Raw genomic sequence first — 25,000 nt, 5'->3', positions numbered from 1 at the left:
GGTTGTTTACTCAAAAGCCTATTACCTCACAACATTCAAAATTGATTCCTGTATTAGTCACCTTCAGAAGACTTCCATAAAGAAAAGTTCACTGATGAGTGTTGGAATCGGTACCATGATATGGTCATGATAATTTTGTTTTATCAATTTTGATATTTTCCTCATTTATTATTAATTTATAATGTTTAAATTGAAATAGAATAGCATCATTATATTTCTGCCCTCCAACCCCTCCTGCCATCATCCCTCTAATCCCTTCCATGTTGCCCCACTCTCAAGTTGATAACCTCTTCTTATTGCATTTTCTCAGATATGTATTTTTCTATGTATTTGCATGAGTATGTATAAATATGACCTGATGACTCCATTTTTATTGTTTGTGTATTTGTGGTTTCAAGGCTATCTGCTCTGCACTAGACACCAATAAGTGTGCTCATCCATAGGAAAGGTTAATTTTATTTTCTCGCCAATCATTACTTGTTTATAGTTCTTTGTTTAGGGGTAGGCTCTGCCAAAATCCCCACCCATAGTAATATATCTGTAGACATTGCCTTTGTTCTGGTCTTGTTTATGCAGCCATTTCTAAGAGAGTTGACTTCACCCCACACTTCCTCGTTTATGGCTATCTTTTCCCCATCTTCAAATATACTTTTAGCCATTGTGCAGGAGCTATGATACTGTGATACAAATTTATGCAGTATGGCTGGGCTCCGGATGATCTGTTGATATCTACACTTGCATCCAGTTGTGGTTTTTCCTGTGGTGGTCTCCATTTGCTGTAAAGACAGGCTCCTTGACATGGGATGGTAGGTATATTGATCTGTGTTTATATGCACAAGAGCTAGAATACACTCAGAAATTTTACTGGTTCAGCAAATAGCAATAATACTTTTTTTCAAATGTCCATGACCTCACTAACACTGGGAAGCTGGCTAGAATTCCAGTACCAGGCATGATTTCTCGCCCATTAAATGGGCCTTACATTCAAATAAATAACAGTTGGATGTCACCAACATGTGAATTCCATTTATTCTGCCTTTATGCCTATCTTGCCACGATGGTAACTGTGAGCCAGTTACGACTCTATAATTGTGTCCCTCCCTTCACAGCTTGCATGGTGTTCTCTGGAACCATGACATTTTAAAAAGTTGTATTTTATTATAATTTGCTTTTAGTCCTGGAGAACAAGACAAAGACTTTATACACTGTAGCAAACATTCTACTGTTTAGCTATGTTCTCAGACATAAAGGTATAATAAACCTTTTTATTTTATGTTTTTTTAAAACTCTTTTTATTGGAAATCAACAAGTCAGGATCTCACTACACATTTCAAACTGAACTCAAAATCTCTCTGTAGCTCATTCTGCTCTTGAATTTGACATTCCCCTTCCTCTCTTGCCTCAGGAATTCTGGAGTTATAACTGCATCCCCTCATGTCCTGCTTGTTGTCATATGTAAGTTATTCACTGTATATTTCATGACAAGATAGACATGAGCCTATCATGGTTGTATGATTGATACTTATCATGTCTTCTCTTTATTCCACTCTACTTTTATTCTTCCTTTCTTCTCCCATATCTTTTTGTTGTTGTTGTTGTTTTGTTTTATTTTTTGAGACAGGGTTTCTCTGCAGTTTTGGAGGCTGTCCTGGAACTAGCTTTTGTAGACCAGGCTGGTCTTGAACTCACAGAGATCAGCCTGCCTCTGATTCCCAAGTGCTGGGATTAAAGGCATGCGCCACCACCGCCCGGCTCTTCTGCCATATTTTATGAAACATAGATTTATCATTTTCTGTCACCTGTGAGATTAGCCTAAAATGTATTTTGATATATTAGAGACAAATTTTACATATAGCCATATGTGTGTATGACATACTTGTTACTAATTTGGATTTATTTTCTAGTTAAACACACTTACAATTTCCATTCCAACTTCTTTGCAAATACTCCTTCCTTTATCTGCTTTATAACTTTTTTCCTGGTGTAATCCCCCCTCTTCTCTCTCTGGAGGAAAAAACATACTGACCAAATACCAACAGAAACAACAAAAACAAAATACTTCTCACTGTTTGCTTTAGTGCTAATTGGAAAGCAATGAAATATCTCCATTTTTATTTGAAGCAACCTGGTTTGCTTTTACTTCAGAAAGATGTTATCACTTGCTGAAATTGCATAGCTCCTGTCTGGCAAGAGGTCCACCCGACAAGCATAGGCTGCTACCATACGCCCCTTAAAATTTTTCTTCTTATTTAATCTGAATCTGTTCTGAGCTCCACAAATTAAGATTTGGTCATCTATTGACTGACATGCTAGCCATTTCCTGTTCGGAATCAAAGTCACTGCAGGCTTTGAGTGTATACTAGACTCTGCAATAGACTTAAAATCCACATTGATACCACATTCCCAAACTCTCAACTGTACTCACAAATCTTGATTCCCATCAACAAAAACAATGGTGTTACAGCTCCCAAATGCCAGTCATATTCCTGAGCACTTTCTTCACTTTGAATGACCCAATGCACTATCTTTTTGCCAAACATCTCAGTCACTAAGAGATTTTGCTTGTCTTTACTGGGATTGAACTTGACACAATAGGGTACCTTTTGGTTGTAGATCTTGATATATGCTCTCCCGTGTCTGTGTCCCAGAGCTTCAGGTACCTGTCACAGGCTGCACTGAGGAACTGTGTTCCTGCTTTGTTGAAGCAGATGTCCCTCACAGCTTTACTGTGCCAAAAAAATGTTCTCAGACAGCGTGGGTCTCCATGAACTTCCCATACCTTAAATTTACAGTCTATGGAACAAGACAGCTACATATGTCCATATGTAGGAAACAACCTGACCTCATTGACACCCTTTGTGTTTTCAAACCACACATGAATTTGTTTTTTGTGAAGATAACATTTTTCAGGTGGCATAGACAACTGTAGATTAACACCAACATCCTGAGGTATGTGAAGGTAGGATATGCTTTGAAAGTCATCCATTTCTTTAACGTGTAAGATTGTCTTCTCTCCAGGTCTCTCCTCTCCCATTTGCCTTTTTACTGCTTCTTTGTTGTAATTTCATTAAACTCCTTTTATTCCTTCTCTGAATGTTTGGATCCATCTTTTTCACCCACATATTTTTCTCACCATCCGAAGAAACCATCAATATCAAATATCATTTACTTTGACCACTTTCAAATAGAGTTAAACCTTGATTCTTTTCAGCTACTTCCACAGAACTAATATATTTAGTAGTCACTTGATGATTATTTAATGAAGGGTTCTGTGCATAGCTGTATGTGGCAAATTTTCTTCTTTGCCGTCCAGGTTTGAAGAGTGATATATGCTGGCTCTGCATAGACAGGAAGCATATTTCTAGAAGCAGCAATTTGCTGTATTCCACAGGGAGTTTTTGTATAAACTCAGGCTTAAATATGGTCTCATAGGTAGGATTATATTGTTCCTTAACAGCAGGGTCAAGGTGAACTCCAGTCTCCAAATCTTTCTTAACCGCCACCTCAGGAGCCAAGTCCACCTCCACTGTCAGGGCTTGGCTGAAGACTGTTTGGTACAATACATGAGAGTCCGCAGTTGGCAGCAAACACCAACTTCCCTCGTTTACAGAGTCTGATTAGGACCCTGAACCCAAACCGTAAGAAGCAGCTAGAGCTGCAATCGCATGGACATAACTGAAACAGATCTTCACTGTTGTGATCAGGCAAGAGCAATGGGGACCATTTTAATTCAACTGTCACAGTAGTGCTAGTAGTGATATTTGGGGAACCTTATAAAACATTTAATAAAGCATTTAAGTGAGAATGTCATTAGAGGCAGTATTTAAGGGTTTATAGTCTCTCTCTTCACTCCCTCTCTCCTTCCCTTCTTCCCCTCCACCCTCTCTCTGTCCTACTTGTGTATGAAATAAAATTTCATCAGCCAGAATCCCGTTACCATGTCACATCTTTTCCAACATTATGTGTTCTCTATCTGGAAATATATTCTAAAATAAACTCTTTCCTAAGTTATTTTTATACAATGAGTAAAGCAAGTTTCATTCATATGTTAGCTCCAGAGTTCACATTACCCTGAAATGTAAAACCCGACCCAGTAGGACATACGTGTACCCCCAAAACTTCTAAGCTAACACAAAATCCTGAAGCTGTGTATCTAGCACCTAGAACTGTCAGTGAGATATGTGGCCTCCAAAGTGTCTAGTTAGCTCTATTTTCCAGTCTAAGAGCTTGTCTGTGATATGATGCTAGACCCTATCAAGTTTATAGTCATTATTAGTCATCACAACCCAGATTCAGCTTCCACTACATCAAGGAGCTGCTCTGATCATGGTCACAAAAGAGCTCTTTGTTGTGAGATTGAATGAATCATTCATGGTTTTGTCTTCTTTTAATGTACAGTGATATCTCAGATCATTAATTCCCCCCTTTCATTTCCATAGTCTCTGTGGCAGCTTGTTGAGACATCTACTCGTCTTATTGCTGTGGAGAATTTTATATTTCAAATTTTTACTCATGTGAGGATTTTTACTCTTTTTTAATTTTTAAAAAAATAATATACTACAGAAATAGTACTTATTACCATGTCTGAAGCTCAGTGGAAAGCACACATACACACACACACACACACACACACACACACACACACACACACACACACACACAGAGAGAGAGAGAGAGAGAGAGAGAGAGAGACAGTAACTTCTCTATACCGTTAATTGGATACACCAAATTTATGCATCCAAAACTATCTTTTAAATATGACTAATTACAAAAAATCATTTTACATACCAATCCAAGTTCCTCCTCCCTTCCATTCTCCCACAGCTACCTCCTGCCTTCCCATCCCCACCCACTCCCCCACTCCTCCCTTGGGGAGTCAACAAAGTCTGGCATACCAAGTTGAGGCAAGACCAAGCATCTTCCCAGGTAGCATGGCCGAGCATAATACCCCACCATAGGGAATGGGCTCCAAAAAGGCAGTTCATGCATCTGGGATAGGTCCTGTGCCACTGCTAGGCCCTCCCTCAGCAGAATTAAGTCACATAACTGCCATTAACATTCAGAGGCCTACTTTGCTGTCATGCAGGTTCCCCAGCTGTCAGTTCATAGTGCTTGAACTCCCACTAACCCTGTTCCTGTGAAAAACCCCTTTCTGAATATTCAGGGACACTTGAAGACTAACAAGTTTATATTGTGGCTATTTCACTCACAGTTTTGAGGCTGAATATGTGTTACAGAAGACATTAGTGACAGAATCAGTGCTAAATTCAGGTGCTGAGTGTTCTCCCTGTCTTCTTTATTTAGAAATGAATATAAACAGCTCACATCAGAAATAAGAAACTGAGTACATAAGCATATAATAAATCATTGGGGATTTTTTTAAAACTCAGGAAGACATTAAGAGATTTGTTTAGATAAGCATTTGGTTATACGACATTTAACCTCTTGTTTTGAATGATATATATATAGTACAATACCACTAGAAAAATATGCTACAAGCTTGAAAGTTTCCCACTCATTTGACTTGAGTATTATTGGTACACATTTCCCCATATGACTACAAGAACCAGTCTCAATGTGAATAGTAACATAACCTCTGTAATGTAGCTATGATCCAATATAATATTTCCTGTCATAAGTAATTAGTGTTTCTATTCTCCATTTCACTGGTCTTCATCTCCCTTCTACTTACAGAAAATAACTTGTGTATATATGATCACACACATGTTATGATGCATTACAGACTAAGTAAATGTATTTGTCTACCATTTTCAAGTGACAAGTTCAATTTAAAATGTTTATTCTTATATGTCTTATCTTACAGTTAGTTTTTCTGCTTTTACATTAGTTTTCCCTTATGAAATCTCATTAGTAGAAGAAAATTCATGCAAACACAGCATAAAACCAGTGTAAAAATGATTATATTGTTGTATGTTTTGTTCTACTAAACATATGACAGAAAATATTTAATAAATTTAGAGTGATTAAATAATTACATATTGACAAAGAATCATAACATCAAAACTGATAAAATTTCTTCTGACAACACTGGATGCATTTCAGAAAAAGATATAATACAGCATTGTATCATAAAGGTAATCCATAGCAAAATTCCTTAGATACTAACTTACATAACAAAATAGTGATGAATCTAACTTTTACACAGTTTTGTTTCCACATTAATATTACATCTTATCTACTGAAAAAATGGCACATTAAAAAAGTTTTCTAATTTCTGTGACTACATTAAACAGAGAATTCACATAGGCCCTCCTTTGCCAATATCACCTCAACTCTATTTGCATTCCAGGAAGATTAAATAAAAAACTGTAGATTAAATGATCAGACTAAGATTTCCTTGAATAATGAACACTTAACCCAGTGAACTATAATTAACTATTTTAGTATTCTTTACTTTGTTCTCTTCTATACTTCCAGCACAGAAGTAATGCTTTTTTAGAGGCAGCTGAGAAACTTACATGAATTTCAACCATCTTTGAATTTAATTAAGACTGTTTTATTGCTTCCTTTTCATCCCCTGCTGAAACGCTTGTCAAATTCTATTCTATTTTTCTTTGTATTCCTACATAAAATTTACTTTTGATCAAACTATTGCCAGAAAGTAGAGTAAACTTGAAATGATACTACCAAAATTGAGTAGTTTTATTTTTTTTCAAAAAGTATTTTGTCAACATTGATGAATTATTTTTAACAACATTAAACTCAAAGTTCTTCATTTTTTTTATTTCTACAGAATACTGATTTTTCATTTTCTTGAAATTATTAGCAATGAATAATGTTTAACTGTTTATTTGTATAGTACAAATAAAATTAAAAATAAAACTACTTTGAATTAAGGGGAAAAAAGTTGGTTGGTGTTCGGGGAATTGACAATGTCAATCTTAAAAAGTCTCACAAATTGTCAGTTAGAATTTGCCTAATTGTATATACGAGGCATACAGTTAAAAGCCTTTGAATCTAGTGTAAAGTAAACTAGATTTAATGTGACTGTAAAGCATATGTATCAATTTTCAAATCATTTCTCATGTATAGGTTTCTCATGTATAGGTTTCTTTTTCTGTGTAGACAGTGAGTTTTATTATCTAAAAATATCAATTAAAACACTTATGAACAGTGAACATGGCTTTATTTTGTTAAAGTGAGGATACACACACACCATAGTCACTTCATTTTATGTTGGATCCTTCTTTCATTTCAGAAGGGGGAGTTTCAATAAACTGTTGGGAACCAGAAGTGTGTGTATCAGTCATGTATTAAGTGTCTTGGTGTTTCTAATGGGAGAGTGAACTGGAGTGAGCAGAGCTACATGAGAAGATCAGAAGCAGAGTGGAACTCTACTTATCACTGTGTTATCAAAGTGTGACCCTCACCAACGAGTATCAAAAACCCCTTGTCTTTTTTCACTTTTTTTTCTCTGCCAACATTTCCTTCCTAGCCTTGCTATGTTATAAAGTACAGACCTCCACTTGGGCTTAAATCCACTTCAAAGGACTCGAATATCTTTGTTCTAAGCTGAATGGCTAATGACTCCTTTCTATGATCCTATGCAGGTAGTTCAGAGGCTAATGGGTTTGAAATGTAGAGTCCTTAGTTTTCATTGTTGGTAATACATAGACTATGAACCTTTGGTTAAAAAGTGTTGTGCAACAAATGAGGAAGGTTACAGTTGTTAGACTGTCAACAAACATTCTTTCAAAAATAACTAACAGGAGCACAGACAGTCTTAATCTGATCCTGCTGTCATTATTGAATTACAATAGATAACAAACAATAGAAATTGGCTTGTTCATAGTTTGTGGGTCTGAAAATTCTCAGTCAGGCTGCCAGGAGGTTCAGTGTCTGGTCAGTCCCCTGACTTGACTGGCCCACCCTTTTGACAATGACCCTTACACAGTATCTAAGAACATGAGTCATATCTGACCAAAGGCATACTGTGACATGATTTCAGTTTAATCACCAAATGCTTTATGTCAGCCCAGGTTGGTTGGGGGTGTGAGATTTCAAGAGATCAGTTTGGGAGTGGCATGAAAATAAAGCTGAGATGCAACATTTACAGCCATGTTCCCTTAATAAATATGAGAACATGTTAAAGGGAGACAAAAGGAACAAATGGGAAAAGAAACCACACCCAATTAATTAGACTATCCCGTGTAAGACTAAATATACACCAAAGAAAGAAAATCAGAACCTGATGCTTTTAAGTGAACTGATCTTGCTGACTTACATGAACAAGTCTTAATGCAAAATTTTTTTTCCAGCAATTTCCAATCTACTCCTGTATTGAACTGCAAATTGCCTCTTATTCTTTCCCCCAGGCTGCTCAAAGTTTGAATTTCTGTCAGAGCTGCCGGAGTCTGAACAGGCCAAATCAGCACTGTCAGTTCACCATGTGCACGTGGGTAGGAATTAGCCCTAATGAGGAATGATTGTGAAGGAGGGATTCCGAGTGGATGAGGAGATGGCTCAGGAGTACTCATCTGGAAAGGGAGCTGCACGCTGAGTTGCTTATAAAGTGGGATTTTGAAAAGTCAAATAGGATGCAGGATATCCAGAGGGAGTGTAGAAGATCCTTGAAATTTTTCTGTCAGAAGATTGCGTTTAATCTAAAGCATAAGAGTTTGTCATTGATGGGACTTTTGGAACACCCCAACAAGGAGTACATATCATAGTGGCGAAAAGAGCCCAGGATCAGACAGGGAAGATTGGAAACCAATTGTGTGAAAATCAGTAGTGCTTTACTGATGTTAAGAATACATGGAAGTGTTAAGATGTGTGATACAAGAACAATAAATTAGGAATATAAAAAACTGTTAAAAGTGAAATGACGAGGGGATAAACTAATGATAATTGCTGATAATAAAATTCAGAAATGATGAGATTACTATATAAAAGGAGAAGGAACACCAACATTCCACAGCATCTCAGACAGTGGGTGGAACCTTTAGGGGAAAATCTTGCCAGAAATGGAAAACTGTCTGAAGCTCAGAAATTCTAATACATTGATACCATGAATTTGTTCTTAAAATTTGGAAAAATACTATTGATTTCATTTTCTGATCTCAAACACGCTATTTTAGGTTTTTTGTAGAATTGTTCAAGAATATAATCTAATTTATAGAATATATAACCTTTTTATCATCAACTATCAAAATATGGATCAGTAAGGTCAAGTCATATAAATCAATATAGAAATTGTTCTTTACATACAAGTTATGTTTTTATAATAGCATGAAACACTTTTCTATGCAATTCTCTTGAAGACCTACCTCTCTTCTAGCATAATTAGAGAGAAGGTTTTTCTGAAGTAGTAGGAAGAAAGTTTTTAGAAATATTAGGAGTAACTAAGTATAATACAAAATCTTTTGACTCACTGAGAATAATCCAGTGTCTAGGCACTAAGTACAAGGGAATGTTGGGAACATAATTTGTATGTATTATGCTAATGTGTGCATCCAATCTACCTAATATAACTGTACTTCCTTTAATTTTCAGTTCAGACATAAATACATGCTAAGGTCTGACTAATGAGACATGTAAGAAAGAACACTCTAGCAAAATCTAAGATCATGTCTCCTTTTCTTAAAGAAATTGTCTGATTCTGGCCTGATGGATGTGAGAGTACAATTGTACTTTGAATTTGAAAGCAGCATTCCAGTCTACCTGAAACATTAATGACACAGTGGTTACAATAAATTCAATAGTTTGCTCTTGAAAATGTGTAAGAGTCAAAGAAACCTCTCAGCAAAGACATCAAAAGTGATGTCAGACTCTTCAGTGTAGATCACAAAGGTCAACTTCTCCATCGTGGACAATAGAACTTCTTCTGACTGTGTTCCTTTCATCTTTCAACAATCCATACTTCAACTTTCTTGAACTGGCAAGAACTGGATGGACAAAATAAAAAAGGTAGACTAATAAAAATCATAATTTTTTCTATGCGTTATGAATATAAGACAAAAGGATGGACTTTGAATCACTGTGTTATCCTAGCAGAGCATGCAATCAAGAGCTCAAAACAGATAGAAGTTGATGGATAAGAAATTCCCAGTAGGAATCAATAAAGTTATGAAGATGGGCCAAAGAATATCCTGCTGCCTAGAGTGCTTTTCAGAATGCAAAATTTATCAAGTTAAATGTCTTGAAAAAAGAAACCAAAAGAAAACCCTATTAATATGTTAACAAGCCATCTAGAGATAGACAGTTTATAATTGTGATCAACAATAGAACCCACATAAACTAGAAAGGCTTGGTTGGAAGATAAAGTGGAATAAGCAAAGCAAAAATTATATTCAAACAAGTCACTATTAACCAAAACCAAAAGGTGTACCAGAGGTAGGGTTGCTCTTATTAGAATTATGCAATGTGTAAGACACTCATGACCTAATACTTGTAATCATGAATAGGGTTAAGTGATGCTCAGAAATTCCTCCATGCAACTGATATGCAGTCACATCCCAGACTAGCATAAAATTAATGAATAAATACATTACCAATGGCATCTTGTCTCTTAAGATGCATAGAAACCTCAGAAGGGGACATCTAGTGATTATTTGTGGATTTTAGGTAAGAAAATCCATGACTAGTATACTTCTGAGAGTGTAGGCAGAGAGGCTACTCTCACTCTATTGTTTTCATAGGAAAACACTCTGGGAAGCAATCATAGATATTATGGAGTATGACATTTTGAATGGTACTTAGAGGAGTTTGAAACAATGAATGTATTAGTAATAGGGACTTTTGATTCTCTTTCATAAACTAAAGCCTGGAAGTTAAGTTAAAACTAAGATTAATTTTTTAAAAGTTTTATTTGATTAGAAGTAGTCAGGATGTATATTTTTATATTGTGTTCTTTTCCTTTTTAAGTATACATCTTAAAATTTCTTTTACTTTTAAAGCAAAAGATTATAAGGTCATTAAAATAAGATGGTTTTTGATGGTACTCACTTAAATAAGGAAACATAATGAAAATCTGATCCTCTCACATAAGTGGCAAATAAACAAAGTATAAAATGGTAAAGTCCATTAAAATTCTAATTTCATCAACAGAGGTATTTGGCATTACTTGCTTATCTGCTTCTGCGAAGTCCTCTCTTTGGAAACAAAAGGGTTGCCTAAAGTAGTTGCTGTATAATTGATGAATGTTCATTCATCACTAGAAATTAAAAGTAAGTTTATCAATAAGTCTAGCCATGGTTTGTGCTCCCTCATGTATCTGAATGGCCAGCCAAGCTTTGCCAAGGAGCTCTAGCATCACGTCACAAATGTTTAGGAAGTGCATAAGGACTTTTGATACTCACACATAGAAAGAAATACCTGGGTGTCAACATTTCCTAGCATAGCCCAGTTGTGGTTCAGGTTTGAATGAGATCATCTGCATTCTCCTGTTTTTGAGAACAACTGCAGAGATGACCCCATTCTACCTGAATGGAAAGAACCCAAGATTGAAATGCCCAGGTTTGGAAGTGTGGATGTTCTTAGTTTTTATTGGTAATTTGATAAACCTAGGATCATGAAAAATTCTTTGGAGAGTTAGCACAACAAATCTTACAGCCCAATATTTTGAGCACAATTTTCCAAAAAGTCATGCTTTCAGCCTACTACAGGTCTGTTGTTTGGGTGGTGTTTGAGCAGAAAACAAAACGTTGGTTTGCCCCAAACTTTCTTTTCTTTAAATATTTTTTATAAATAATGCATCTCATTTATATAGGGGTACTTTTGAAAGCTAAAAGAGGGTGTAGAATTTTGTGAAGCAGAAGTTAAAAGCAACTGTGAGACTCCTAACATGGCTTCTAGGAACCAAACTCTGGAAAGGCATCAATTATCCCTAACCACCTCTCCCATCAATCCCCATTCCCCCATACACACTTTTTATCTTTTAGTTCCTTTCATAGTTTAACCAAAGTATATCTCTCAAATATCAATTAAAATTATTGCTACACACAAAATAAATCCAAAAGTAAGTAAGCAAACAGTAATGAGAAGGGAAACAACCTGGATTCTTGTTGATGCCCAGAGGCAGTGAATCAAAGAATTCCCTGAGCACTCTATCTCTGGATTGTGCATTCATGAAATATATGTGATTGCAATTTAAGGCAGGTTAAGTCAGGGTAATTTTATTGTTGTTGTTATGAAGCATCATAATGGAAGTAGTGGCTATTGAAATCAGACACAAGTAGATGTTTAGAAATACTGCTCATCCTGGATTATGTGGGTTCCTCTCTAGCAATCTACTCATATTCAAAACATCAAAGAGTCAGTGAAGGAGTAACATTAACATATTATTTCTAGATCCTTCTTATTGGAATAGGATTTCCTATCACAGAGTCAAGTCAACCACTAATTTATTCATGAAACACACACCTGTTCAGAGAATGAATTAATATTCCATATAGAGCAAGAAAGGAATAATTAAGCTCTTTTGGGTGCTCAACTCTTCTTTCCATTATCAATTTTATCAGGTAGTTTTCATTTTTTCCAAAAGAGAAACTCATACTCTCTCCCATAGAGAAAACATACTCTAAGACTCCTAGCATTTGAACTCCCTTATTCTTGTTTTTCTTGTCCCCCTAACTTTAGCTTACCCAAAAGAAAATTGCCAAACACAAAGAAAACACTAAAACTGTACAGCCTCATCATTGGTCAAGAGTTGAGGAAGACAACTAAAAGAAGTGAGCAGCATGGGAATGTCTTCCATCGTGATGAGTTATTTTGGTCAAATGATGGGAAATATCAAGAAGTGTATACCACTGCTCCCCTTCATTCATGACTTCCCTGCAGTGTCTATACTAATTCAATTAGGAAAGGAAGCAAGAAAAACACATGGTGTCCCTGAACTGTATAATGCATGCTAAGTGCATTAAGGAGAATTATTATAAATATTTAAAATAGCTGAAGCTTGCAGTACAATTTCCTGATGCTCAAGCAATGATGCAATTTTACTCTCCAGTCTTACTTAATGAAAAGTGGAAGAGGAGCTTCTCAAATCAAAATTTGAAAGGATAATCAAATGATAATTTTTCTTCTGAGTAGAATAGAACTAAGAAAGGGAAAAAACCTACTACTAGATAAAAGATATTGTCCTCCTTCCAACCTCAGGGCAGCATACCTATGCTTGTAAGTAAAGCTAATGGGAGTGAGGCATTAGGAAGCACGCGTTTCCCATTTTCCTCCCATTTCCACATAAAGGATTATTCTAAATTTATTCAAACTCGGGTCCTAAATTTGTAAGAAACACAAAATGGTAATCTAAGTTGGAGGAGAGTTTACCTGACTCAGCTAGTGTCATCATATTCTGTTTCAAATATGAAAGTTTGAATTCTGATTTGGCAAGGCCATTTCTCAACACTCAAAAGAGTTTCAGAAAACCTCAAAAACCTTTCCAATTCAGGAACATAACTAAATATCGATGACTTTTGTTCTCCAAAGATGCATGGAATATCTTCAAGAATAGACCATATGTTTGGACACCACCAAACATCTAAATAAATTTTTAAAATATTGAAATCATATAACAAATATTTTCTTGGCACAATAGGATGATGCTACAAATTGAGGAAGAAAAAACTTGAAAATTCTCAGAGATGTAGAAATTAACATACTCTTAAACAAAGAATAATTCACAGTAGAAATATTTAAAAAAAACACCCAAGATGAATGGAAATAAATCATAGTACCAAAAATCATGGGATGAGGCGAAGGAAATATTCAAGGGAAATTTACAGCTGTAAATGCCTACATTAAATTAATGAATATTCAAATGAATAAACTAACTGTGCATTTTAAAGAAACAGCTAACAAGGACTGAACAAGACCAGGATTCAGTGGAGCAGGACAATAGTTATAACAACAAAGATAAACAAGTAAACAATGGGAATTTAAGTACTAATCCCCATCAACACACAAACTGGAAATGCATGATCAAGCACAGGGAAATGGTGGACTTTTCTGTCTCAAGCTAAGCAAGCTGATCTGAGTTGAGATAATTCAGATGGATCCTTCCATTCCACACTAGTGGAGCATTGAGCATGAGACTCTCAAAGAAGGAAACACAACTGTGAAATCAAATTGAAAATCAACAATGGCTATAAATTGAAGTAATTTTCTGTCAATGTGATAAACCCACAGGCAAGGAAACAAATGGACAGAAATGTAAAACATGAAAATGTAAAAGTTTCTCTCACAAATGGCAGTGTGATGAGAGTAGGAAAAAGAAAACATCAGGTGAGTGGACACACTATCATTTTAACAGAGAAGAACAAGGAAATTTCCCAGTATTGAAGAAAAGGGAAATAGACGATGATAGTGTTGCTTCAGTATGTTTGAGCTACTGTAACAAATATCATAAACGGTGTGTGTCTTAGATGAGAATGACTCCCATGGGCTTATGTATTTGAATATTTGATCCTCATCTTTAGTAGAACCTTTGGTGATACTATGAGTTGTGGCCTCGTTGCAGGAGATGTGTGTGTGGGGAATGGCTTTGAGCTTTCAAAGACTGGTGCCATCCCAGTTTCAGTATCTCTTTCTCTCCCTCCCTCCCTCCCTCCCTCCCTCCCTCCCTCCCTCTCTCTCTCTCTCTCTCTCTCTCTCTCTCTCTCTCTCTCTCTCTCTCTCCTACTTCCTCTCTGTTTCATTGTTGTGGACCTAGAAAGAAATTGAATGCCTTCTAAGTCTGAGGGGAAATGGTGCAGCGACTACATATTTTGAAATGCCATTGTTTTAACTCTCTGGTCTCTAGTTGGTAGAGTCTCAGATGTTTGTGATGTTGGGCATTCTGTAAGTGATGAAAGATTCTGGACTGTCCTTCGTCCAACATGGAAGGCAAGAGAATAGTGGCTACTTTATCCTGCAAAATTCATCATGGGAGAATAATCTGTGGTCTATGTCTTAGTCTGCACTTTCCTGAAGAAAAACATTACCAATAAGAGCGAGACTTTTTAAAAGCAAAATAATTTCCCTAGCTAGTATTCAGATTCCCTATGCCAATTGTCCATCTTATATAGTGTTATAAAGTCACTGTTGATTCTGTACCAAATTCACTACAAAAGCTCCAGGCTAAAAACAAACTCTTCAGAAAGCTCCACATGCAGCATCTTCAGTCTTTCCAAACTATATCTGTGGTCCAGAAACTTCAAGTGTCTTTTTGATGTGGCTTTGTGTGGCTTCCTTTGTCTATCATACATATATTGTTATCTTTGTTTCATAGTAATAAGTAATAAAATATATACTTTCTACAAAATTTCCTATGTACAGAAGAAAAAAGCCTCATAAAACCAGCAAAAATTGGTAAGTGACATAGTCATTTTCTTTAGCTAATATTTGTAACTGTATGCATTAGCAAAATGTTAAGTACTAATATATGCTTTTAACATTTGGTAATTCAAAACTTTCTGGTTTTAACATTGTTTATGAAGATTGGAAGATTTGGTATACTTGTCATTTAATATGCTCTTTTATCTAATTTAATTTTAGAGAACTCATTAAAATTGTGTATTGTATGACCCAAATAAAGAACATTTGAATTTAAACATAGCTGTGAAACAAACTAAATTCAATGTTTTCTATTACAAGTTACCTTTTCATTGTATTTACTTAATATAAAAGATAAAATAGCAATAGAAAGTAACTAAGATATGACAGTTTATAAACTATATATGTATACAACAAGGAGATGTTAATTTAGTATTGACCCTTCAATAGCATTAATTAAAAATCAGTAACTTAGCAAGTGAATAAAAGTGAAAAGTAGTATAGAATTTGTCAGTCAATAAAGGAAGAAAGTTATAACAAGACTATTCTAAATTCTTTGTTAATGTCATCTGGAGGGACGAGTCATTTAACCTGTCAATGTGTGCTCAGGTCAAAACAGAGTCAGTATACAAGGAGTATGAACTCTATATACCCAAGACACGAGGGTTTATGAGTCCAATCCGGAAACACATTACTCTCCCATCCTTAAGCTTCTATTCAACAATCTGGGAAAGCAGTCTTTTACTATTATATTATTTTGTTTGTGTGATCATAATAATTGCAATATGATAGCAAAAACTTCAAATTAACGAAGCATATTATCACATGGCATGACATAAACCTGTAAAAACAGAAGAAAATTACACTAAACAAACTAATTTAATAAATTATATTAAATGCAATAATAGTCATTCACCATTCACAAATAGTCAGTGTAAACAATGGAGGAAAAGCACTTAAATAGTCTTCATATATTCTGAATGCCATACTTCACCAGGTGGGATCTATAGTCTTTCCAGTCCTGTCCCAAATCAGAGAGCATGGCTGGAGCACTAATCCAACTATGCAAATCAAGATTGTTACATTGATATTGAGTCAGCCCTTGCTTAAACCCTAAGTAATTCCCTAAACATACTCGTGATTTATTAAGCCTTACCTTTACTTCTGAAATTCTAGTTAAATTGATCATCATCTTTTACTTGGATTATCTTGTACCACAAATACCTTCCTTCCCCCTTCATTCTGAATTACTGCTAATACTTTTTCCTCAAGAAAAATGATCTCCACTCCGATATAATAATCTCACCGTGAGTCCCTCCTACTCACAGCATTTCAGTGATTTGTCAGCTCTCCTTGGAACAAAGGCTAAACATAAAAAACCCGGAAGGCAATTTGGTCCCTTTCTCTTTAGCCTCACATCTTAGCACAGCTTTTAGAATTAGCCATCCAGTCACACTGAGTTTTTTCTCAGACTCTTGGAATTGACATGTAATTTTTCTTCCCTTCATTTAAATATGTGGTTTCCTGGTCTTATAGTAATCTTCCCTGTGCTCGGGGATGACAACTGTTCCTATTCATTCTTTAGGTCTCAGTTTAAATCCCACTTCATCGACTATGTAAAGCTGCATTTTATCTTCACTTTATGTATTTTTTGCAATATACCCCACTCTCCTTTATTGCCTGTAATATAACTGAATCCCCTGCTACATTGCAAACTTAAATGACAAGAGCTGTGTCTACCTTGTTAGTTCATGTCTATGTAGTTACATATCAGACTTGGAACTTATTAAGCATTCAACCTTGCTTCCTGCTACAGAGACATAATTCTCTCCGTTTCTCTAGCTTTTGCCTATAAAAAATGTATGTCTTCAGTGATCTCTTGTCATTTTCCTTATTCTGAAAGAAACAATTTGTTCTTTTTGCTTTATAGCCTGTGTCAATCATGGGTGTCTTGTTCTTAAATGGTTCGGTTCACTCATTGGCTACTTGCTTTATCTGGAGTCTCTCTGACATTTTCTTTTCAGGTAAACACCTATGCAGCAGAACACACACTATCCAAACTGTCCTGAAGACACCTGTCCTTAAGTCTGCACTGTTACTTTCAGGTTAGAAAGCACTAGAGAGTTTTGTATTGCCCCCAAGCAAAGCAGGCCTTTTACAGATCATAAAGTCCTGACTGCCTTACTGGCATCTAATTATGACCACCATATGCCCTTGATTCCATAAAGAGGGAACATCCTTGCCAATAATTCACTTGGACAAAAGATAATTGTCTAATACAGCAGTTCTCATCCTGTGTGTTATGACCCCTTCAGCAAACCTCTTTCTCCAAAAATATTTACATTATGATGCACAACAATAACAAAATCATATTGGGAAGTAGCAACAAGATAATTTGATGGTTGGGAGGTCATCCCAACATGAGGAACAGCATTATGAAGATTCAGAACAACTGGTCTTTGCTGTTTCCACCTGTACTCAAGGCTAAAGAATACACTGCCAAAACTCATCTCATGTCTAATTGTACCTGTATTTGCGGAGGAATTTAGAAGCAGAGATTCTGTAGTTATAATCAAGTTAAAAGGGAATAATACTAGTTCAGAATAGGCAATAATCCATAATCCAGTAAGTGCAACTTTTATGAAACAAAGGAGAATTAGACACAGACACAGGTGTGTACTTACACACACACACACACACACACACACACACACACAGAGGGAGAGAGAGAGAGAGAGATCTTTTAAAACAGGAAAACATAGTATGGGAATATAGAGACAGTGCTGGAATTGTTTAACAGCAAGCCAAGAAATGCCAAGGAGTTCTAATAGCTGCCAGCTGATAGAAAGAGATTAGAATCAATCCATCTGGGAGTCTTCAGAAAAGATGTGGCCCTGGTTATTTCCAACTCCTCCAAATTGTCAGAAAATTTGTTTGTTTTTTTTGTTCAAACACATTTGGACTTTCAAAGTTAGTAAGATAGGTCTTGAGAAGAAAAATCTGAAATTCAGGACAAAAGTTTTTGTTAGTTGCTGGTTATCTAAGTCCAATGAGAGGCTTGGCAGTCTAGTTTTCCGGGCATACACAAAGCCTCAGGTTTGCTCTTCCGCACCACAAAGCTAATACCACTGACTAAACACTATTTGCCTTTGGATGTAGTTGTTATGCTATTTTACCCATAGTGGAATATTGTCTTATTTAATTTTATCTAAGTCGTAGGATACTGAAGAAATCACATTTGGGATTTCTTATAGTAATGCAAGGCTTACTAATTGGATTTAGAGCAAGAAGAATACCTGAGGTCACTGGCTTAGATTGGCTTTTCTTCTGGCCTCTGAGGCATCTGCCAGTACTTCTGATTCTTTCAGTATTTCTAGGACATATTTGGTAAAGGTATGCTTTTAACACAAAGAAGAACTATCATGGCCTGTACTGATTTCCCATTCATTTTTAATAAGAACCCTGAAAGGTTCCAAGTCACAGGGAAATGACAGACTGCAAGTGTGGCATGGGGATGACATGTGTTTCAGCTGCTCGAAGACCATCAGTGTCTGTTCAACTAAGTTCATTTGACTTTGTCGGCTGGGAGGCTCATCAAAGCCTTTTAACTTCACCATCATTATACCATAAATATTTTGCTGTGGATGTCCCAGAAATTGACTCACACTTTAATGTAAAATCATGTGCATTTACACTTGTACACACACTCACACACACACACACACACACACACGCAGGCACGCACACATAGAGCACATTTTGTCTCATATAGCAAGGGAATCACCTACCTCATCATCATATTGCATCTATATCCACAGAGCTTGTGAGTTAATCTAATTTGAATTCAAAAGAGAGGGCTGGAACATTCCCAGTAAAATTTAAAAAGATTCTGGTTCAATAAAGCATAACAATGAGATAAGAGATTTACCTACCTTTTAGGTTATCTGTACTTCTGGAAGTTAATAGATTTGGTGGAGGGGGAAAAAGCCTTTGGTGATATTTTGGTTAGAGATTCAAAGTCAAAAACTGCACAAAACCCTGTTGTTCAGCAGGACACCACCTGGCAGAATCAAAAGGTCATCACCCATACTTCATATTCTACAGAGAGAGAGAGAGAGAGAGAGAGAGAGAGAGAGAGAGAGAGAGAGAGAGAGAGAGAGAGCTCTGGATTGCACTTTAGGAAAATCTTGTCAGGAGACACAATGCCAGAAGCAACACTTGATCTGAGCTGTAGCTGCAATCATCATAATTGCTCTGCTAAAACTAATGAAAAATTAGACTAGAATTTATCCTTGAAACATTCACAGCAAAGTAAAGATTCCTTCCGTTCTGTTAGTCATTAGTCTCTGAAAAAGTATTGTGGGAGTAAATGTCAGCTTAACTCTTTCTTCATGCCATGGATCTTCTAAGTTAATAGGGGGAAAAATCCAGACACAGCAATTACAGAGATGGGCAAATGAGCGAGAAAACAAGTCTGTCTGATGAAGAGATATTTCAGGGAATATGATATTCTAATGCAAATGCCACCATTTTCTAATGCTTTGTTGAAAGGAGATGGTATTCTGTTGTCAATGTAAGACAAGGATTGTGGGTGGGCTCAACATCTTGAGCTTACAAGTTCATTTTCACATTGAATTGGACTCCTCTGAGGAAAGGGTAATGACTCTGACACTCTTCCTGGGTCCTTGAAGCAGGCAATGTTGTCATCAGTGAACAGAATGTGTCAGCTCAGGTGTACCTGTGAGAAGATGATGACCTTGTAGCTGCCACTGTTTTTCAAGTAACAGACAGATGACACCACCAAGACAAAGAATAAAAAATTAAACAAAAAGGAAAAAGTAAACTAAATCATTTCAGTCTGGTCCATAGCAAAATGTACTTTATCACTGAGTTTTAGCATCAAAGAATTCCAAAGAAGATAAAGTTCATCAGGCAATTTACAGGCAAGGTCTGGCTTGCCGGATAGCTTCAGGAAAATTTAGCTACAGGTTGTGTTGTGACTCGGGCCATTACCATTAGCTGCTGTAAAAGGCTGGACTCTGATTCCAAAAATCTCCTTTTCTCCCTTTCCAAAGCAAAACTTTTTCTGCATATTGAAGTTCACTTGTCCCTCTCTTCTTCCTAGATTTAATAAAGTAGGTATTGATCAGAAAGTGGGAGGCTTTCTATTCCCGAGAATAACTTAATCAATGAAGGGCCTGAACTTCTCATCAAAGAATAAGGAAAGGTAATGCCACAGCTTTGCCACCGCCTCAGGAAGGATGAAATGCTTACTAGCTAACTCTCAGGGTATTCTTCTGAAATATAGTGGGGCCCATTTACTATAATGATCTGTTTTCTAGAGGTAAGACTGTGCATGTGGCAGTTTAGACCTCTTACGTCACATGTGTTCTATTGGAAGTTCATCCCATTTTCACCATTTGGTACTTTTAAAACATTCCATTTGCCCTGTACAGGGCACATTGCCTCTTTCATCTGAAGAGTTTGGTATCCACAGTTCTCAATTGCCTTCTCCCTGGATTCCTTCTTTTTTAATTCAACACAGTTCATATACTCACTGAGGCTCTAACATCTCTGGTTACTGCTGAAACCTTAGCTCATATGTTCCTATGATCCTTTTCCACACTCCTATCCTCAGCAAATTAAATTGAAGCTTAGCATGGTTTCCTGGACTTGTAGCAGTTTGAGCAGCAGATATATATATATATCTGCTTTAACTTACTTTCTGGCCATGGTTGTTCATGACCATAGTCAGGATTAGGAATTCTTCAGATACATAGAGAGTTTGAGGACTGTTACCTGGGATACATTAGGCCATTACTAATAAAATAGTAAAACAAATAATTTAAAGCCATGTAATTTGTAAGAAAATGTCTGCCATGAGAGAACATTGTCTTATTGTGTTAAGTGAAATAAGCCAGACAGAGAAAGGCAAGTCCCACATATTCTCTCTCATACATAGTAACAACCAAACTAATAAAGATAGCCTGTGTATACACAGGTATTTTTAGATATTGGGACATGAGTTTAAGGAGAGATTAAGAAGGAATAGCTTTTATCAGTGTCAGGTATACAGAAGCCACACTGAACCAATATACATGTGGACAACTAAGATGTGCTAATGAAGGATGATAAAAAAAATTAAGACACACCGACCTTCTTATGGCTAAAAAGTGAGTGGGCCACAGTTGTCTTTCCCACTGAGCACTGGCTTAGTGAAGTCACCATCTCCACTTTTTTCCTGGCTTTTGTCGCAATGAGCTTTTCTTCTGCTTTGCTAGCAACAGGCCAAATATGTCAACAAATAAATTTACCCTGAGGAAATCATTCAATTACTACCAACCATGGTAGAAGTTACCATAGCAATGCCCCAGCTTCCCGTTTCTGCACTCAGAATAATTGTCTGAATATCTTGCAACTCCACACTAGGATTAATGCTCCATTGTTCATGGTGTGACTTGCTTTACAACATCTTTTTGATGGACAGTTTTCATTTCACCTTTCCACGTATTATCTTCAGCAGCAACCTCCAGATAAGTGAAGTGGAGAGGGAACTGCAGCATTCAAGTGTATATTACTAAGTAAGACTAAGATAGAAACCTGATGGGGTGTCTCTCTGATGGAAATATGGAATGTATGCATTAGTCTTATGTTGATATGGGAGGGGGAACTCAGATTATAAATAAACTTTTGTAAGTTATTTGTATATTTTGATTCATTATTTTGAGGTAAGAACTAATTTATAGTCCTGGGTCCCCTAGCTGTGTATCTCTGTCTGACCTCAAACATTCAGAATTCCTTCTACTTCAGTCTTCTGAGTCCTGAAATTATAGATGTGTGTCTCCCATGCCCAGTTTTCTTGGTAAGTCCTTCATTGTGGGTTTTCTAGGTAGCACCAATTCTCTGATTCTCCTGTCTTGTAGGGACCAGCCATCCAAGCAGCCACCAGCCAGCCAGATATGGAGGAAGTATGAAAACTAGGATATACAGAATGAAAGAAAGGTAAAATTTCAAGAAGCAAAACATAGATGAAGAAAAACAGGTTAATGTAAGTTATAAAAGCTAGTGGGACAAGCCTAAACTAAGGGTGAACACTGGTAACTAATAATAAGTCTTTGTGACTTAATTTAGAAGCTGGTTGGTGGTTTAAAAGAAAGCCTGCTATAGTTTCCTAAGAAACCACTTGTGCAGGAATGTTCCAACCAGAGCTGCATTTGCAAAATCAAGACTATGACAATCATGGTAGGTGGTGAAAACAATTAGGCTGTCAAAATATAAACCATTCTACAAGAGAAAGATAAGCAGGCTGCTTGGGAGAAAGATGAGGAAGAATCAGGATGTGTCTCCCTGACCAGACAAAGATGGTGATAAACATTTCAGGACCAGTAGGAGTTAGGCAGATCAGGATAAAGAAAAGGTACAGAGAATATTCTATGCACTTGCAGAAGAACATCATGGAAAGTCAATAGCAGCTGTCTAGATCCAGTGCAAGCAGTAATGTTTTGTGTTTGCATGTAGATAATTAATAGAAATACTAATGCCAACTAAAAATAGTTCAACTTTTATTATGCTTCTAAGCTCTTTAGTAGCTTCAGTATTAGTATCTACACTTCAAAATGATTGCTTCAGGTACTTCATACATATGTATGCTGTGAATGTTTGTATTTTTTATGCTCTTTAATGGCTGCTATACTTTACACAGGCATGTTTTGAAACAGTTTTCAATTGTCTAAATTTCCTTCTGGTGCAACATATATACTCCCTCCATATATATAGTACTCCATATTTGTGAATTTGAAAATAAGCTTGAAATAAGTAACAATAGTACAGTAATTGGAAGAAACAGAAACAACTACTGGATCATTTCTATTCTGCCATCTGAGAATGCCAGAATAAATGGTCAAAGACTTTAACAAGGTCAGAGAATGAAAATTGGATGGCATTATACTATAAGAATGTAGTACTGGACTTAAATGCCTGCTCAAAATGAGGAATCCTCACAAGTTCTGGAAACCTAGCCAGTTATCAAGTTCTAGAGAAGTTATGGCCTTGGAGAACCTACAACTACCAGTTTACTAAACCATCATAATTCTTACCTACACTCCATTTGTCCATATGCCCACAGATCAGGGTGGTTCTCACTCCTCATCAAGTAAACTACCCTTTACAATAGACGGAGACCATTACAAAAAAAAACTAATACAGATAAAAATACAGAGTTAGGAAGCTTTGTCCCAGTGCATACATCCACAAAACAGCTATCACACCCAAGGCTCAGGGGGACATCAAAGAAGGGCACAGGTGGATCCAGAGGGTGTCCAGAAGGAGTTGTCAGAAGCTAAACTCACAAAGTCTCACCAATAGATCTGCCTAAACTTGTACTGTTCAAGGCAAACAATAATACACAAGCTAAATTGGTAGCAGGAATCCAGCAGGCTAAATGTGCACAAAGAACTCCAGGAAATGCTAGAGCTGTAGAGGAGGACAAAAAAAATAATCTTCTCTAGGAACTTAACCCAACCAATTGGTTATCCAACAACAAGTAACATTACATAGAGTGATCAAGAGATACATATATATATATATATACACATATATACATATATATATACATATATAAACAAATAATAGAAAAAGGACCACGGATTTGAAAGAGAATTGGGAGTAGAATATGGAAGGATTTGGAGGGATGAAAGTGTTGAGTGAATTCTTCCTGACAGCCTGGTTCCAGATCCACATCAGTCCCAAATGAAAACACAGGACACTATATTAATTATAAAGCTGTTGGTTGTTTGCTTGTTTCTTACTGGCTATCTCTGACTTAAGTATTTATCTGTAATTATTAATCTAAGTATTTCTCTTACCAGAGAAAGGGTCCGGACCTCTTACTTCTATGGAAACTACTGATGACTGCCTGTGTCTCTGTTTCCCAGAATCCTCCTCAACTCCTAAGTCACACCTATCTTTCATTCCTATTGGCCAACAGTGCTTTATTGACACAGGACTTCCCCATCACCATCCTGAAACCAGCTTGGAACTACATCACTCGACACAACTGCAGGCCAAGGAGTTGATAAAGTATACCTTCTACAATCTGGCCAGAGCTTCAGAGGAGGAGCTACAATCAACACTAGAACTCCAGTAAGGAACTTCAATCAAGCATCTCCTGCCAAACAGAGACTGTCCAATTTACTTAAGATTTTCTTACACTAACATTCTTCTTCTCACAGGTCCCCATGAGATTGTCATCGTCCCATCTCAGAAGGAAGTAGCTTTGAGAATTCCACTCCCTCTCTCCCTATTATTGATATTGTAGGATAGTTTATAACTATTAGTGTTAGTTTTCAATTAGTTTAGAGTTGGGATTGGAAGGAGGTGTTCAGACTTGGATGTTTCTTTCAGATAAGCTTAGGTTTAGATAGGATAAATATTTGAGGCATTTTGTTCATTGACACAAGTTAGGGCTTTTTTAAGTTTAAATATCTTTTTTAGACTAAAAGGGGAATTGAAGGGGGAAACTTAGGACTCCACCATTAGCCAAGTGATGCTCTAGAGATGCATACAGATATGGTAATGAAAGGAGGGAACTGTGCTGCCAATCACACCCACTTTGGGCATGACTAGAGATAGGGTGGTGAACTACACCACTAGCCAAGCCCTCTTTTGTACAGAGAAAGGAATAAAAGACCGAGTAGCAGAGCCTCTCACTCTCTTTTAAACTTCTGGTTCA

The 25,000-nt window shown here is 36.5% G+C and overlaps 1 pseudogene; it reads right to left on the bottom strand.

Moving 5' to 3' along the window:
* Positions 1 to 2,136: 2,136 nt before the first annotated feature.
* Positions 2,137 to 9,824, bottom strand: LOC101837696 (annotated as a pseudogene).
* Between the last annotated feature and the right edge of the window lie 15,176 nt (positions 9,825 to 25,000).

This window comes from Mesocricetus auratus, unplaced genomic scaffold, assembly GCF_017639785.1.
Source record: "Mesocricetus auratus isolate SY011 unplaced genomic scaffold, BCM_Maur_2.0 Super-Scaffold_100018, whole genome shotgun sequence".
NCBI classification, from domain to species: domain Eukaryota; kingdom Metazoa; phylum Chordata; class Mammalia; order Rodentia; family Cricetidae; genus Mesocricetus; species Mesocricetus auratus.
Note: the sequence above shows the minus strand (reverse complement) of the source record. Positions and strands in the feature narration are given on the sequence as shown.